Source organism: Bubalus kerabau, chromosome 5 (assembly GCF_029407905.1).
Source record: "Bubalus kerabau isolate K-KA32 ecotype Philippines breed swamp buffalo chromosome 5, PCC_UOA_SB_1v2, whole genome shotgun sequence".
In the NCBI taxonomy this organism is placed as follows: Eukaryota; Metazoa; Chordata; class Mammalia; order Artiodactyla; family Bovidae; genus Bubalus; species Bubalus kerabau.
The window spans coordinates 74866351-74881612 of record NC_073628.1 but is presented as its reverse complement, the minus strand read 5'-3'; the positions used below and the strand labels follow the sequence as shown (position 1 = coordinate 74881612).

General features: G+C 41.3%; 1 long non-coding RNA gene across 2 annotated transcripts in view; it reads left to right on the top strand.

The window, feature by feature from the left end:
• The window catches only part of LOC129653918 (uncharacterized), a 68757-nt gene that overhangs the window by 29741 nt on the left and 23754 nt on the right, over positions 1–15262 (top strand). Inside the window, exons 2-3 of one of the 2 annotated variants that reach the window (XR_008715278.1) lie at positions 1329–1408; positions 13144–13202. This is a non-coding gene — a long non-coding RNA (uncharacterized LOC129653918). Of the gene's footprint in view, positions 1–138; positions 277–1328; positions 1409–13143; positions 13203–15262 lie in introns of those variants that run through there. The other variant, XR_008715279.1, reaches the window with a different exon arrangement.

The following is a 15262-nucleotide window of genomic DNA, read 5'->3' as shown; positions in this document are numbered from 1 at the left end:
AGAGACCGAAAGGGAGAGAGGAATTATTTATTGTGCGTCTGTTTAAAATGAAAGGCTTTTACATTTTAATGAGCACTAAATAGGTGCGAGGAAATATTGTTCATTAGCTGTAATCTGCGGAATTGCTTGAGTGAACTTCCTTTGGAGGCTGCTTTAAACGGTTCACTCAAGTAGAGCAGTTTGTATGGTAATTAAGGGAGCATTTTTCTGTCAACATCTGTGCTGCTATTTATAACCAGGGAGGTAGCTCCAGCTTCACGGGAAAAGCGGGAAGGGGTAGGTGCTGAAAGACCAGGTGGGCTGGGGTCCATACTTTGGTTGACAATGGTGTAACTATTTCTTATTGGCACTTTTACAACCACCACAAGCTCCTTTTTCTTGCTTTCCTTCCACTCAATGTATAATAATTCTTTTTTTTTTTTTTTAATCCTTTCTCCACTCTTCTTGCCTCGGAAGAATTATCTCCCTGACATCTCTTCATTAATCACATGCTTCACGTGGCAGCCCAGGCAGGAAGATTCAAGCTGTTTTGGAAAAGCAAGTGGTCTTCAGCTTTGTCAGATGGTTTCTTTCTGTCTGCCATCCATTTCTCTCTCTATCGCCCTTCTACTTGCATTCCGTGCCATCGAAATACTGTTGCAGGAAGGGAGATCCCTTCCAGGGCCTGAGAGTGGGCTCTTGCCTAACACTTGAAAATGAATTGTCTGAGGAGACAAATGTGCTGAAAAGACTTTATTGGGAAGGGGCCCCAATAAAGGCAGGGAGCAGCAGGGTCAAGGGAAAGTAGGAGGACTGCTCTGCCACGTGGCTCACAGTTTAGGGTTTTATGGTGACGGGATTAATTTCTGGGTTTTCTCTGGCCAATTGTTCTGTTGCAGAAACCAGTACTCGAGAAACCAAGCACCACACTCAGACAGTTGGAGAACTCAGGTTTATTATGCCAGCAGGCCCAGAGGATTTAACATTCCAAGCTCTGAGTCTCAAACAAAGGGATTACAGAGTTTTTATAGACAGACTACAGTGGGCAACACTAGCTGTTAATAGGCTGGTTTAAACTAAGGGGTTTCATGCACAGGAATAGCAGCCAAGATGGGGAGGGGGATGCCTGACCTTTGCACGGACAGGCATGATTCAGCAAGTTTGCAAGGCCAGGCAATTGCAAAGAGCAGGACAAGGGCAATGAGATGAGCTCCAGTTCTTAGTATTGTTAAGTCCCCACTTTTCTGACACAATGTGACCTACGTGATCCAGACTTTGCAAGGAGCAAGCTGAGTTACAGAGGCAGAAGGAGCAGGAGGTTATGTAAAATTTTAACTTTTCCTCTTCAGTTCTGACTCAGGAGCCTTCCCAGTGGCATCCACTTTGATTGCTCAGCCAAGATGGATTCCAGCAAGAAGGACTCTGGGAGGTTAGTAGGACATGTGACATCTTTTGACCTTTCCTAAATTCTTCTGGTTGGTGTGGCTTGTTAGTTCTATGTTCCTTACCTATATCTCCTGTTATAAAATGACTCATACAAATGGTTACTATAGTACCTGGCCAGGGTGGGCAGTTAGGGTCAGGGTTTCCCCAAACAATACCAGGATGAGAACCTGGGAATTCGGGGTAGGCAGTGATTGCTGGGAACCAAATTGGATACTTCAAATTCCTGCTCATGTAGGGAACTAATCATCTTTCCATAATGTGAGTATAGAGCTGTATCCCCAACAAACCTGAGATGATGCTTCTCTGTAGGACTATTTGCATTTTCTCCAACTAAAGGAAGACCTGGCCCTGCACATCCTCAGTCCAGAGAGACCCAGGATTGAATGCTGATCTGGAAAGTTCCAAAGACAGGCAATGTGGGCAAAGATGGTTTATTAGGAAGGTAGCCTGGTTATGCAGAAGCCAGGACTAGGAAAAACAAGAGCAGACAATCAACAGAGGCCAAATGCCTGTAGCAGGGCTGGCCATGAGATCTAGTAATCCTGTAGTCAGGGCTGGGATTGGGTGATGTTCCAACACTTGGTGGACTATAGAGAGGCAAGTGGGAACTACAACCCTGGATGAAGTAGGACTTAGTGAACACAGGGATTAAAGCAGGAATTTTTTGTATGGAAAATAAGACAAGGACTCAGTTCAAGGGTCTAGTGAGTATAAAATCTCAGCAAAAGCAGCAGCCATCTCAATTGGATGTGTTTCCCTTGCACAACTGGTAGGTCTTTTAAATTTTTCTCCAGTTAAAGGCAGAACTATTCCAAAATTCTTGAAAGGAGCAGTTATTTTCCCTGGTGGCTCAGATGGTAAAGAATCTGCCTGCAATGCAGGAGACCTGGGTTCTATCCCTGGGTCAGGAAGATCCCCTGGAGAAGGGACTGGCTACCCACTCCAGTATTCTGGCCTGGAGAATTCCATGGACAGAGGAGCTTGGCAGGCTATAGTCAATGGGGTTGTATACTTGGACTTAATTGAGCAGCAAATATACCCTTGCACAACTGATAGATCTTCTGAATTTTTTTTTCCATTTAAAGGCAGAAGTATCCCAAAATTCTTAAAAGGAGCAGTTATTTTCCCTAGCTGTGAAGATTATGGCTTCCCTGTGGCTCAGCAGTAAAGAATCCACCTGCCAATGCAGGAGACTTGGGTTCAATCCCTGGGCTGGGAAGATCCCCTGGAGAAGGAAATGGCAGCCTGCTGCTAAGTTGCTGCTAAGTAGCTTCAGTCGTGTCCAACTCTGCGCGACCCCATAGACAGCAGCTCACCAGGCTCTGCCATCCCTGGGATTCTCCAGGCAAGAACACTGGAGTGGGTTGCCATTGCCTTCTCCAATGCATGAAAATGGAAAGTGAATGTGAAGTCGCTCAGTCATGTCTGACCCTCAGTGACCCCATGGACTGCAGCCCACCAGGCTCCTCCGTCCATGGGATTTTCCAGGCAAGAGTACAGGAGTGGGGTGCCATTGCCTTCTCCGAATGGCAGCCTACTCCAGTATTATTGCCTGGGAAATCCCGTGGACAGAGGAGCCTGGTGGGCTACAGTCCATAGGGTCACAAGAGTCAGACACAAATGAGCGACTAAACCATAATGTGAAGATTATAGCTATATTGGGACAAGCAGATCTTAACTACTGAAGGAAGACTAAAAATAATTTACAAACTGGACTGGCATGTAGTAGTGTTAGTCACTCAGTCATCTCTGACTCTTTGCAATCCTCATGGACTCCTGTCCCCATGGGTGACTCTTTGCAACCCACCAGGCTCCTCTGTCCCTGGAATTCTCCAGGCAAGAATACTGGAATGGGTAGCCATTCCCTTCTCCAGGGGATTCCTCCTGACCCAGGGATTGAACCCCAGTCTCCCGCATTGCCAGCAGATTCTTTACCATGTGAGCCACCAGGGAAACCTTGGACTGGGATGCTTAAATGCAAAGAAAATATTCTATTCATTTTTCTGTGTTCTTTCTTTCAAGTGGGTTCTCAAAATAAGTATTATCTGAATGAACGAATATAAGGATTGAGGATTCTGTCAATAATGGGACCGACATAATAATGGAATCATTGAATTGAAGTGAAAGTGATAATTGCCAACTTTCCTTCTGGGGGATTTTTATTTAATCAGTGAATTAGTAAAGAGTCAGCAGCCTTAAAATTGAATACTCTTGTTCATCCCATTCAAAATCTTGATTTGGAAAATACACTGAGAAACTCACATCAAGTGCCCACTGAAAGGGATTACAGTGCACACAGAAGCTCTACTACTTCTGACAAATTTCATCAAAACTCAATTTCATGAACTCTTTCTTTATTAAATATCATCTTCACTGACAGAACTTATTATTAAGCACAGTGTTTTATCTTCATGCTATTTTTGTTTTGACTATATTTGTATTTGATTATAAATTGTTGTTTGGATTCTGTGTTTTGTCCCAAGGCAATCTCATTAAATGACTGATTCTAAAAAGTCAAACAGAGACATAACAAATGTAGTAAAGTTCGAATGACTAAAGATAATTCACACAAGGAGATAACAGAAATAACCGGAATCTCCAAGACACCCCCAAATTCCTATTAGTTTAAAATAACTGCCTTGCCACACTCCATCAATATAATTAGGCTGGGAAACCCTCTTACCTGTAAGTTATTCTTTTCCTAGAAGATACAGTTTCTTCTCTAAAGGAAAAGATGGTAGTAAAATACTGAAGAAGAAGCAACAGAGGAAGAGAAGAATGAAAGGAATTAGCATTGAATCATCTTTTAAGTGCTTATTCAAGCGTTATCTATAAACCATTATACGCAACATACCTTTGTAGGGTATGATCCAAGAGCTAACCTGCGGAGCTGGTGGAACCATAGTGCCATCTCTAAGAGTTTTGACTTTTCCACAAGGCACACTACCAGCCTGCATATTTTATGGTAAGCTTGATTCCAGACCTCAAGGGTCTTAAGTGTAGCCATGGAGACAGATTTTTAGATAAATAGGTACAGTGGTGTCTTTTGAATCCTGTCGCAGTTGTGTGTGTTGGATGGAGAAAGAGCTTAAGGAGATAGTTGTCAGTACCATCTGGAGCAAGGGGTACGAGGAAAGCATAAGTGTGAAGATGGCTGGACGTGCTGCGAGGGTCAAGGCTGAATCACGTCGGCATTCTGAGGAATTTCATTATAATTAGAAGATAATGAAGAATCACTAAAAATTTTAAGTAGGAAACAAATACGATCTCATTTGGATTTTAGACCCCTTGGACAGCAGCACAGATAGGATTGGTTTGAGCTAAGTGACACAAACTACAAGTCTAATTTTAATGAATGTATTTTTAGTTTCATAATGTCGGGGAAGTTTGTAACCTCCTCGGTTCTGTCTCATCACAACAAAAATTTGAAGCAACAGATGGACCTCGTTACAGCCCTCCAACGGACCAGTGTTACAGCTCCGTGTTACAGCTCAGTTTTATTTAGAAAGTAAAGGAAAATATATCCTTGAGGCGTGAGGGCATGCCAACCCAAAAGACCAGAAGAGAAGAGAGGCCCCCCAGCCCAATTCTGGCCCCTCTTTTTATATGTTTTTTCTCCTCCCTCTGGGCCTGCCTTATGTAAATTGGGCTAGCCAGGAGTGCTGTTTGTTTGACCCGAGGTCCTCAGACCTTCCTTTGTTCTATTTTCTTGGGTTTTTCCCTTCCTTATCTTTTAGCCACCGCCATTCTGGACTCCTTTTTCCTATTCTAACTACCTAATAATAATATTACATATTTGGAGAAAAGTGCATAGTGAAAATTAGGATAGTAATCCAGGAAGTAAGGACAAGATGCAGAACTAAGGTAATCACAGCATGGTGATGATGAAGAGAAAAGGCCGGATTTTCTGCAGACAGGGTGTCTACAGAAGTTGGTGACTAACTAAATAGGGAGGGTGAAGTAAAGACTGTCAGTTCAGCATGAATCTTCAGATTCATTTATTCAAGAGTTACTGATGGTCTGTTATTACTGTGTGGACTGTATTATTATTGCTTTTGTCTTTAGGCATAGAACTAGGCCCTGGGAATAAAATGAAATGTCAAACTTGGAATCCACCCTGTTGCTGGCCAAAATTTTGGCCATCTCTGCCCACTGAAGCTGAATGAAAAATATGGAGATAGAGTTTGGAGGAAATAAAAAAGTGGCTTTTATCCTCAGCCAGCAAAAAGGGGAACACAGTAGGCTTGTGTCTCAAGCACTGTGCCCAACCTCCATGAGGAGTCTAGGACCTATATAAGGCAAGGGCTGCAGTCAGGAGTTCGTGATGAGGAACAAAGGTGATAGGATCTTGATTTCTTCTTCTCACATTGTTTCAAAGACAGCTATATACTGGCATCAGTAACCCAGTAATTAGGGCTTCCTAGGTGGTGCTAATGGTAAAGAACCCTCCTCCCAATGCAGGAGATGCAAGAGACTTGGGTTCGATTCCTGGGTCAGGAAGATCTCCTGGAGGAAGGCATAGCAACTCACTCCAGTGTTCTTGCCTGGAGAATCCCCATGGAGCCTGGAGGGCTACTGTCCATAGGGTCGCAAAGAGTCAGACACGGCTAAATGAATAAGTATGCAACCCAGTAACTGAGTCTGGCAGTTCGGTGGCTCTGAAGCCTTCTTTCTGATATGTAAGGACAAGGGGAAGGGTGGCGTAAGGATAAACACCAGAGAGGGGAGATATTTAACGTAGAGTCAAAGAAGAAGATGTGAATTGTAGCTCCTGCATGGTTATGGGGAAGAAAAGCAAACTTAGTTACAGACATGCAGAGTTAGGAAATGTTAAAGTACAAAGAAAAAAAACCCCAAGCTAGCAATGTTCAGGCCTGCTCACTGTTCTCTTTATCTTCTTTGTTCTCAAGAGAGGGAAAGAGAAAAACTCATTCCTCTTTTTCCCTTTTCACTGCAACAACCCTAAGATTTCAGCATGCATGCATGCTCCTGTGCAGTCGTGTCCAACTCTGTGCGACCCCATGGACTGTAGCCAGCCAGGCTCCTCTGTTCAAGGAATTCTCCAGACAAGAATACTGGAGTGGGTAGACATGCCCTCCTCCAGGGGGGATCTTCATGACTCAGGGATCAAACCCACATCTCCTCTCTTGCATTGGCAGGCAGATTCTTTACCACTGAGCCACCAGTTGTAAAGCCCGAGGTTTCAGCATGTAGTTAATGGTGCATTCTATCATTCCCATGTATGGGCAGAATTCTTAGTCTTATAGTCTTTCATTCAGAAGATGCTTATTTTGAATACCCACTTAAAAAAAGAAAGAACACAGAAAAATGAATAGAATATTTTATTTGCATTTAAATCTCAGTCTAGTTGGTAAATGCTCTTTAGTCTCCCTTCAGTAGTTCAGATCTGCTCAAATCCATGTTGCTACGTAGCTACAACTTTCACAGCTAGGGAATATAACTGCTCCTTTCAAGAACATAACAGAAAAGTTTTACATAGAAGTAAATTGGGTTATATTTTTCCTTTTTGTGATCAAGATATTTCATATACCATAAAATCTATTTTTGTTAAGTGCAGTTCAGAGACTGTTGATAGTCACAAAGTTGTACAAACATCACCACTAATTCTGGAATATTTTCATCACCCACCAAAGAAAGCCTTTACCCTTTAGCAGTCACTCCTCTTTCCTCATTCCTTATGAACCCAATATCTTAAACTGAACTTGTTATTAATTAGACATACCTGTACGGTAGCCAAGTGGAGCCATCTAGGAGGTGTTTGGGTCTGGAGCTCCATTGAGAAGTCTGTATTGAAAAATGGTGATTTGAGGATCATCAGCAAACACGGGCTAGTGGAATCCCTGGGATCAAAGGAGATTTCTCAGAAGGACAGACAATCTCTTAAGTATGGGCTCTGAAGAATGCTAACATCCAGGTCTGAGCAGACCAATGGCAGTGTGGTCTGAGTCATCCTAACTCTTTCTACTATCATTCAGAATTCATCTGGCAGTTGAAACACACATGGAACTTGCCTTCTATAGAAAGAGAGATGTCTATGATCATTGTTTTTCCAGATTGATAAAGTGAACCCATCCAAAGGGCAGTCACTATTAATGTACTTCAGGGAATTATTTTCTGCAAATTATCTGCTATACAGCAAGTCTCTTACATATGAACAAGTTATTTTCTGAGAGTATGTTCATAAATACAATTTGTTCTTAAGTCTAAAAATGTTAGCCTAGGTACCCAACTAACACAATGATCTATATAGTACTGTACTGTAGTAGGTTTGGGCTTCCCTGGTGGCTCAGACAGTAGAGAATCCTCTTGCAGTGTGGGAGACCTGGGTTCTATCCCTGGGTTGGGAAGATCCCCTGGAGGAGGGCATGGCAACCCACCCCAGTATTCTTGCCTGGAGAATTCCATGGACAGAGGAGCCTGGTGGGCTACCGTGGTCTCAAAGAGTCAGACATGACTGAGTGACTAAGTACAGAAGTAGGTTTATAATACTTTCACACAGACAATACATAAAAAGCAAACACAAAAAGAAAGAAAGCATTTTTAATCTGACGGTACAGTACCTTAAAGAATACACTACTATAGCAAAACAGCTGGGGCTTCTTAGCGGCTACATCACTGCTGCTTTTTTGCTCGCTTTCAGACATCCTGTTTGAAATAAATATGCTACCCTGGTGTATTCTATACTGTCAGTCAGTCAGTTCAGTTCAGTCCAGTTGCTCAGTCGTGTCCGACTCTTTGCGACCCCATGAATCGCAGCACGCCAGGCCTCCCTGTCCATCACCAACTCCCGGAGTTCACTCAGACTCGTGTCCATCGAGTCAGTGATGCCATCCAGCCATCTCATCCTCTGTCATCCCCTTCTCCTCCTGCCCCCAATCCCTCCCAGCATCAGAGTCTTTTCCAATGAGTCAACTCTTCGTATGAGGTGGCCAAAGTATTGGAGTTTCAGTTTTAGCATCAGTCCTTCCAAAGAACACCCAGGACTGATCTCCCTTAGGATGGACTGGTTGGATCTCCTTGCAGTCCAAGGGACTCTCAAGAGTCTTCTCCAACACCACAGTTCAAAAGCATCAATTCTTCGGTGCTCAGCTTTCTTCACAGTCCAACTCTCACATCCATACATGACCACTGGAAAAACCATAGCCTTGACTAGACGGACCTTTGTTGGCAAAGTAATGTCTCTGCTTTTCAATATGCTATCTAGGTTGGTCATAACTTTCCTTCCAAGGAGTAAGCATCTTTAAATTTCATGGCTGCAATCACCATCTGCAGTGATTTTGGAGCCCAAAATAATAAAGTCTGACACTATTTCCACTGTTTCCCCATCTATTTCCCATGAAGTGGTGGGACCAGATGCCATGAACTTAGTTTTCTGAATGTTGAGCTTTAAGTCAACTTTTTCACTCTCCTCTTTCACTTTCATCAAGAAGCTTTTTAGTTCCTCTTCACTTTCTGCCATAAGGGTGGTGTCATCTGCATATCTGAGGTTATTGATATTTCTCCTGGCAATTTTGATTCCAGCTTGTTTCTTCCAGCCCAGCGTTTCTCATGATGGACTCTGCATATAAGTTAAATAAGCAGGGTGACAATATATAGACTTGACGTACTCCTTTTCCTATTTGGAACCAGTCTGTTGTTCCATGTCCAGTTCTAACTGTTGCTTCCTGACCTGCATATAGGTTTCTCAAGAGGCAGGTCAGGTGGTCTGGTATTCCCATCTCTTGAAGAATTTTCCTCAGTTTATTGTGATCCACACAGTCAAAGGCTTTGGCATAGTCAATAAAGCAGAAATAGATGTTTTTCTGGAACTCTCTTGCTTTTTCGATGATCCAGTGAATGCTGGCAATTTGGTCTCTGGTTCCTCTGCCTTTTCTAAAACCAGCTTGAACATCTGGAAGTTCATGGTTCACGTATTGCTGAAGCCTGGCTTGGAGAATTTTGAGCATTACTTTACTAGCATGTGAGATGAGTGCAATTGTGTGGTAGTTTGAGCATTCTTTGGCATTGCCTTTCTTTGGGATTGGAATGAAAACAGACCTTTTCCAGTCCTGTGGCCACTGATGAGTTTTCCAAATTTGCTGGCATATTGAGTGCAGCACTTTCACAGCATCATCTTTCAGGATTTGAAATAGCTCAACTGGAATTCTCTCACCTCCACTAGCTTTGTTTGCAGTGATGCTTTCTAAGGCCCATTTGACTTCACATTCCAGGATGTCTGGCTCTAGGTGAGTGATCACACAACTGTGATTATCTGGGTCATGAAGATCTTTTTTGTACAGTTCTGTGTATTCTTGCCACCTCTTCTTAATATCTTCTGCTTCTCTTAGGTCCATACCATTTCTGTCCTTTATCGAGCCCATCTTTGCATGAAATGTTCCCTTGGTATCTCTAATTTTCTTGAAGAGATCTCTAGTCTTTCCCATTCTGTTGTTTTCTGTATAGTACAGTACACAAAAGCACAACTCTTCTAGAGGGTGCATGCACATAATGGTGTACATCAGACATGTGAACTAACTTACATGATTAGACGTGTGAATGCATGCTTGCCTCTTTGAAAGTTGCAACTTGACGTTTTATATCTAGTGGACTCCCTGTACTTACTTAAGGAAATACAAAACACATCAAATCTTAACATTTTTCCTACAAATGAGAGTCTAAGGTCCTTGAGGAGAGAGACCAGGTCCCACATATCATTCTATTCTCAACTGGACATAACACATATACACAGGGAGTGAAGAATAAATGCCTAAGGAGAAATTCTATGGGTACTTGTGACTAACAAGACATTTAATCTTCATAGTCTTTCATCTAATCATTTATTCATTCAACAAATATTTACTGAGTGCCTTCTGTGTACTGCTACAATATACCAATGCAAGTTAAAATATAAAAAATTCAGAGATATTTTCTTATTTTAAATTCATATTTTATGTTTATATTCCCATCCTGATTACTAACAAAGCAGTTATAGAATTAATTATAAGAATCACAAATTGAGAGAGTAGCATTGCAATATGTATAGCCATTTGGAAAATAGCTAATGGGAAGTTGTAGCGAATAGTGCAGGGAGCTCAGCCTGGTGCTCTGTGACAATCTAGAGGGGTGGGATGGGGTGGAGGTGGGAGGGAGGTTCAAAATGGAGCAGACATATGTGTACCTATGGCTGACTCATGTTGATGTATGGCAGAACCCAACACAACATTGTAAAGCAATTATCCACCAATTAAAAATAAATTTTAAGAAATCATTAAAGAAAAAAATTATAAGAATTTTTAAAGACAAGTGTGTTGATTTTTAATGAAACCAGTCAGATACCATCTTTTATGTATTTATTTTTTTTGAACTGTCACTTTTTATTTTTGGTGGCTGAACAATACTATAGTTTTTTCCCCTCCATTACACTGAAAACACTATTAAATATTTTCTCTTTAAAAATAGAGTCTTAACAACTGTACCCTCTTTTTAAAATTATTTTTCTTACACCCATGGCTGATTCATATTGATGTATGGCAAAAACCACTGCAATATTGTAAAGTAATTAACCTCCAATTAAAATAAAAAAAGAAAGAAAGAAGAAAAAAGAAAAATAACTTTTTTTCTTTTTTGTGTGAATTTTTAGCCCGCTTGGGAAAGATCGAGTCAAATATTTTAAAATCATCTCTTCAAAATGAAGAGAGGCAACTTTCTTTCACAGGATTTATGTTCAACTGGGTTAATCACTACTTATTAGGAAGACATTATATCATAGGTGCTATCAGACTATTTTAAGTCTGAGCCAATTTTTGTTACTATATATGACAAAATGGATTTTCACAATGGAATTTGACATATACAATCAACAAACTGCAACGTTTTGCAAACTTTGGCTTCTGACTTAATTTACGTATCATTGCACACATCATCTCACGACAATTCAGTGTAAGGATCCAACAGGGCATATTTTGATGCTCTACTAACTTTTGTCTTGGAATGAAAACATGATGCATATAACCACTTGCAGTAGATGTTGTTGTTCAGTTGCTAAGTTGCGTCCGACTCTTTGTGACCCCATGGACTACAGCATGCCAGGCTTCCCTGTTCACTATCTCCTGGAGTTTGCTCAAATTCAAGTCCATTGAGTCAGTGTGGTGCTATCTAACCAGGTCATCTTCTGCTGCCCTCTTCACCTTTTGCCTTCAGTCTTTCCCAGCATCAGGGTCTTTTCCAATGAGTCAGGTCTTTGCATCAGGTGGCCAGAGTATTGGAGTTTCAGCTTCAGCATCAGTCCTTCCAATGAATATTCAGGGTTGATTTCCTTTAGCATGGCCTGGTTTGCTCTTCTTGCAGTCCAAGGACTCTCAAGAAGCTTCTCCAGCACCCCAAGTGGTGGTGAGACTGTGGTGCGGCAGATATTAATGGACCCCTAGAACACACCCCAGAGTGACTTCTAATACACGCAGAATGGTTCTTTAACTTTCCAGTTTATTTTAATTCTTCTTCCTCCAAATATTTTCTAGAAAATACTTCTCTCAACTTAAAACACACAACTGGAGTACAACAATTAGAACACAGTCATTAGGCTGTTCTTCTCTATTATTGGTAAAATATTTAAATGAATATATAACTGGAGAGATAAAACCACCACCGGAGAGAAACCAAGAAGGAAAATTTTAAACCCGAGTTAAAGAAAAGGTAAACATTTTCAAAGCTTCAGCCAACACCTTCTCTGTGAAATGCTGAGTAGAACTGGGGATAGGAGCTGAAAAGAGCTAAATCACTTTCGTAAGCAACAAATAGGGTGATTAAAAAATAGAGGGGGTCTGAGAAAGGATGGAGAGAATGAGAAGATAAGGGAGAATGCCAAGAATTGCAAGCATCACTGAGAAACTATTCATAGTAGGGACTTGTGATATTCAAGTTCTAGTTGTTTGTTTTGCTGGGTTAATCCCTCCATGTCTTCAAACTTCGGTGGAGTCTGATATACAACAAATGCCCTTGGGACTGGTGTGTTGAATTGAGAATAATTTCTTCAATTCCTGTAATTTTATACTGGAGTCGATGTGATCTGGGAGAGGCACGTCCCTGTGGGACTGCAGCTTACTACATACAACTGTGCCTGGAGCTGGTGGTGATCAGGGAATGGAAAAAAGGTTCCGAAAAGAACTCTGGTTACAAAGCACAGCTGTCCCCTCCTCCCAGAGCCTAACCTGGCAATCTTCAGGGACCTGATCACCTATTTTATTTATACCTTGTCTTGATCCACAAAGGAGTTTAGCCAAGGTGAATTGTGGAATCTCCCATAGCCTCAATTTCCTCATTGCTAAAATGGCCATAAGAATACTCAGACCAAAGTATTTTTTGAGACGTGGTTTTCAAAATTCATTACACTTGTCATTTGATCACCCCCAAGACAGGGAATTTGAATCCAACAATTTTAGATATATGATTTAGAAATATTCCAACAGTTGTTTTTGATTTAGGCTGGATTATGCAAAATTATCAGATTTCTGAACACTTGGATATTAGTCTGTGGCTGTAACTCAGTTATTCCTAAAATCACCATTGCTTCTGAGATTTAATATTTTTCTGCCTTGTTCACTGGATGTGTCTTTAATTCATAAACCACTTAGTATAGTGCTTTTAATTCAGGCTGTATTATTTACTGCTCATTAGCAGTGTGAGGTTATTCAACCACTCTGTGCTTTATTTCCTCATCAGGTTGATATAAGGATTAAATAAATCACCAGATCTACAGAGCACTTAGAGTCTGTAAAATAGTAAGTATTTTGTTCATATTAGTTTTTAGAGATTTTTTTTTTTAATTGCCACAGGTCTTAGTTTTGGCATGTGGACTCTTCAGTTCTTTAGTTGTGGTGTGTGGGATCTGTACTTGTGGCGTGTTCTATCTAGTACCCCAACCAGGGATCGAACCCAGGACCCCTTGCATGGGAGTGTGGAGCCGTAGTCACTGGGTTGCCAGGGAAGTCCCTGAGCTGGGGAGGGGGACAGAGGGGGCATCCTTAAAAAAAAAAAAAAAAACCTAATAGACTTTATATTTTTATAACAGTTTTAGGTTCACGGAAAAATTGAGTTAAAAATAGTGAGTTCCCACCACTTTTCCCCAACGCCGGCCACAACCTCCCTACTATCCACACCCCGTGTGCACCATCAATATATTAGTACCAATCAAAACACAAGGCTTTTACTAGGGTTCATTCTCCATGCTATGTATTCTCTGAGTTTTGACAAAAGTATAATGACATATCCACCACTGTAGTATCATAAAGAACCTTCTATTCGCCACCATTCATTCTTCCCTTCACCCAAACCTCTGGCATACACTGATCTTTTCACTGTCTCTATAGTTTTGCCAACATATTATCTTTTACTGATAATAACAAGTCACTATCACGCCCTAATATGGGCTGCCCTGGTTGTTCACTGGTAAAGAATCTGCTTGCAATGCAGCAGATGTGGTCCTGCAGTTTCAGTTCCTGGGTTGGGAAGATCCCCTGGAGAAGGAAATGGCAACCCACCCCAATGTCCTCACCTGGGAAATCCCTTGGACAGACGTACTTGGCGGGCTACAGTCCATGGGGTCACAAAGAGCTGGACATGACTGAGCTCACATGCACACACACCTGTCATTACTACCTGATTGACACTATCATAAACTGTGAAGGGATTACAAGTAGCAATACTTTGAGATAGTCTCAATACAGCCCAGTACCTGATATCCAAGCTGCATCATGAGTAAGTAAACTTCTAGTGTCTGCTAAAAAAAGATCCATCAAAAAATTTACCCACAAACTTAGTGAGTAATTAAAACTATTTGAATCCACTTACTCTACCAACATACTTCTAAAAGTGGTCACAGCAAATTGCTTTGGGGGTAAATGAGCAACATGAGATGCTTTTAGAATTTTCTAGATGTTTAGACTTTTGGTGTGTAGAAAATAGAGTCAAGCATTTCTCATTCTTAACTCTGACTCATAAAGCACAAAAAATCAAACACTGAGGAAACAATTTTTATAACATTCTTGTGCCCAGCAAACCATTAGATATGATAGAAAGATGTACAGGAAAAGCATGCAATTTCTGCTTGCAAAGAACTTACAATGTACCTGAGAAGAAATACATACAGAGACTACAGGGGAAAGGTGATGGAGCAACACAGGTGCCCCTCTGTCCTTTTCCTCCACCAACTCAATTTCTGCTCATCCTTCAGCTCTTTTCTCACCAGTTAAGTTCATAGAATCCTCACAATAATCTCTTTATTCAGAATTCCTTAAGCACTTAAAGAGAAAGTCTATACCATACTACATCTTAGCTGCTTATATTACTTTCCAACCATTGCAGTTAAATTCCACTAGAAAGCAGAACAAATTGCAAGCCCTAAGAGACTACACATGATTCCTTCTCCCTGAAATGCTCTTCCATGTTCTTTCTCTGGTTATTTCATCTCCTTCCGTTTACTGTAGCCTTCTCACCTTCCTGTGTTCCTGTGGGAAAGAGTTGGGTTAGAGGCTTCTCTGTGAAGCACACTTTCCCTCACTGTATTGAAATGGATTACAGTAAGTCCAGTAAGACTTAAAGCTGGTGTTTATTTCAATTTTTGTTGTTCTTATCAATTTGCTTTCTATTTTTTGGCTTCACTGCACAGCATGCGGGATCTTATTTCCCTGACCAGGGCTCAAAACCAAGCCCCCTTGGGTGGTAGTGTTGTGTCTTAACCACTAGCCCACCAGCGAAGTCCCAACTTGCAGTTTTTGAGGACTGGGTCTCTGGTTTGTTTTCTGATTTCTACCCAAGGGTTGGTAGACCTCTGAATACAAAG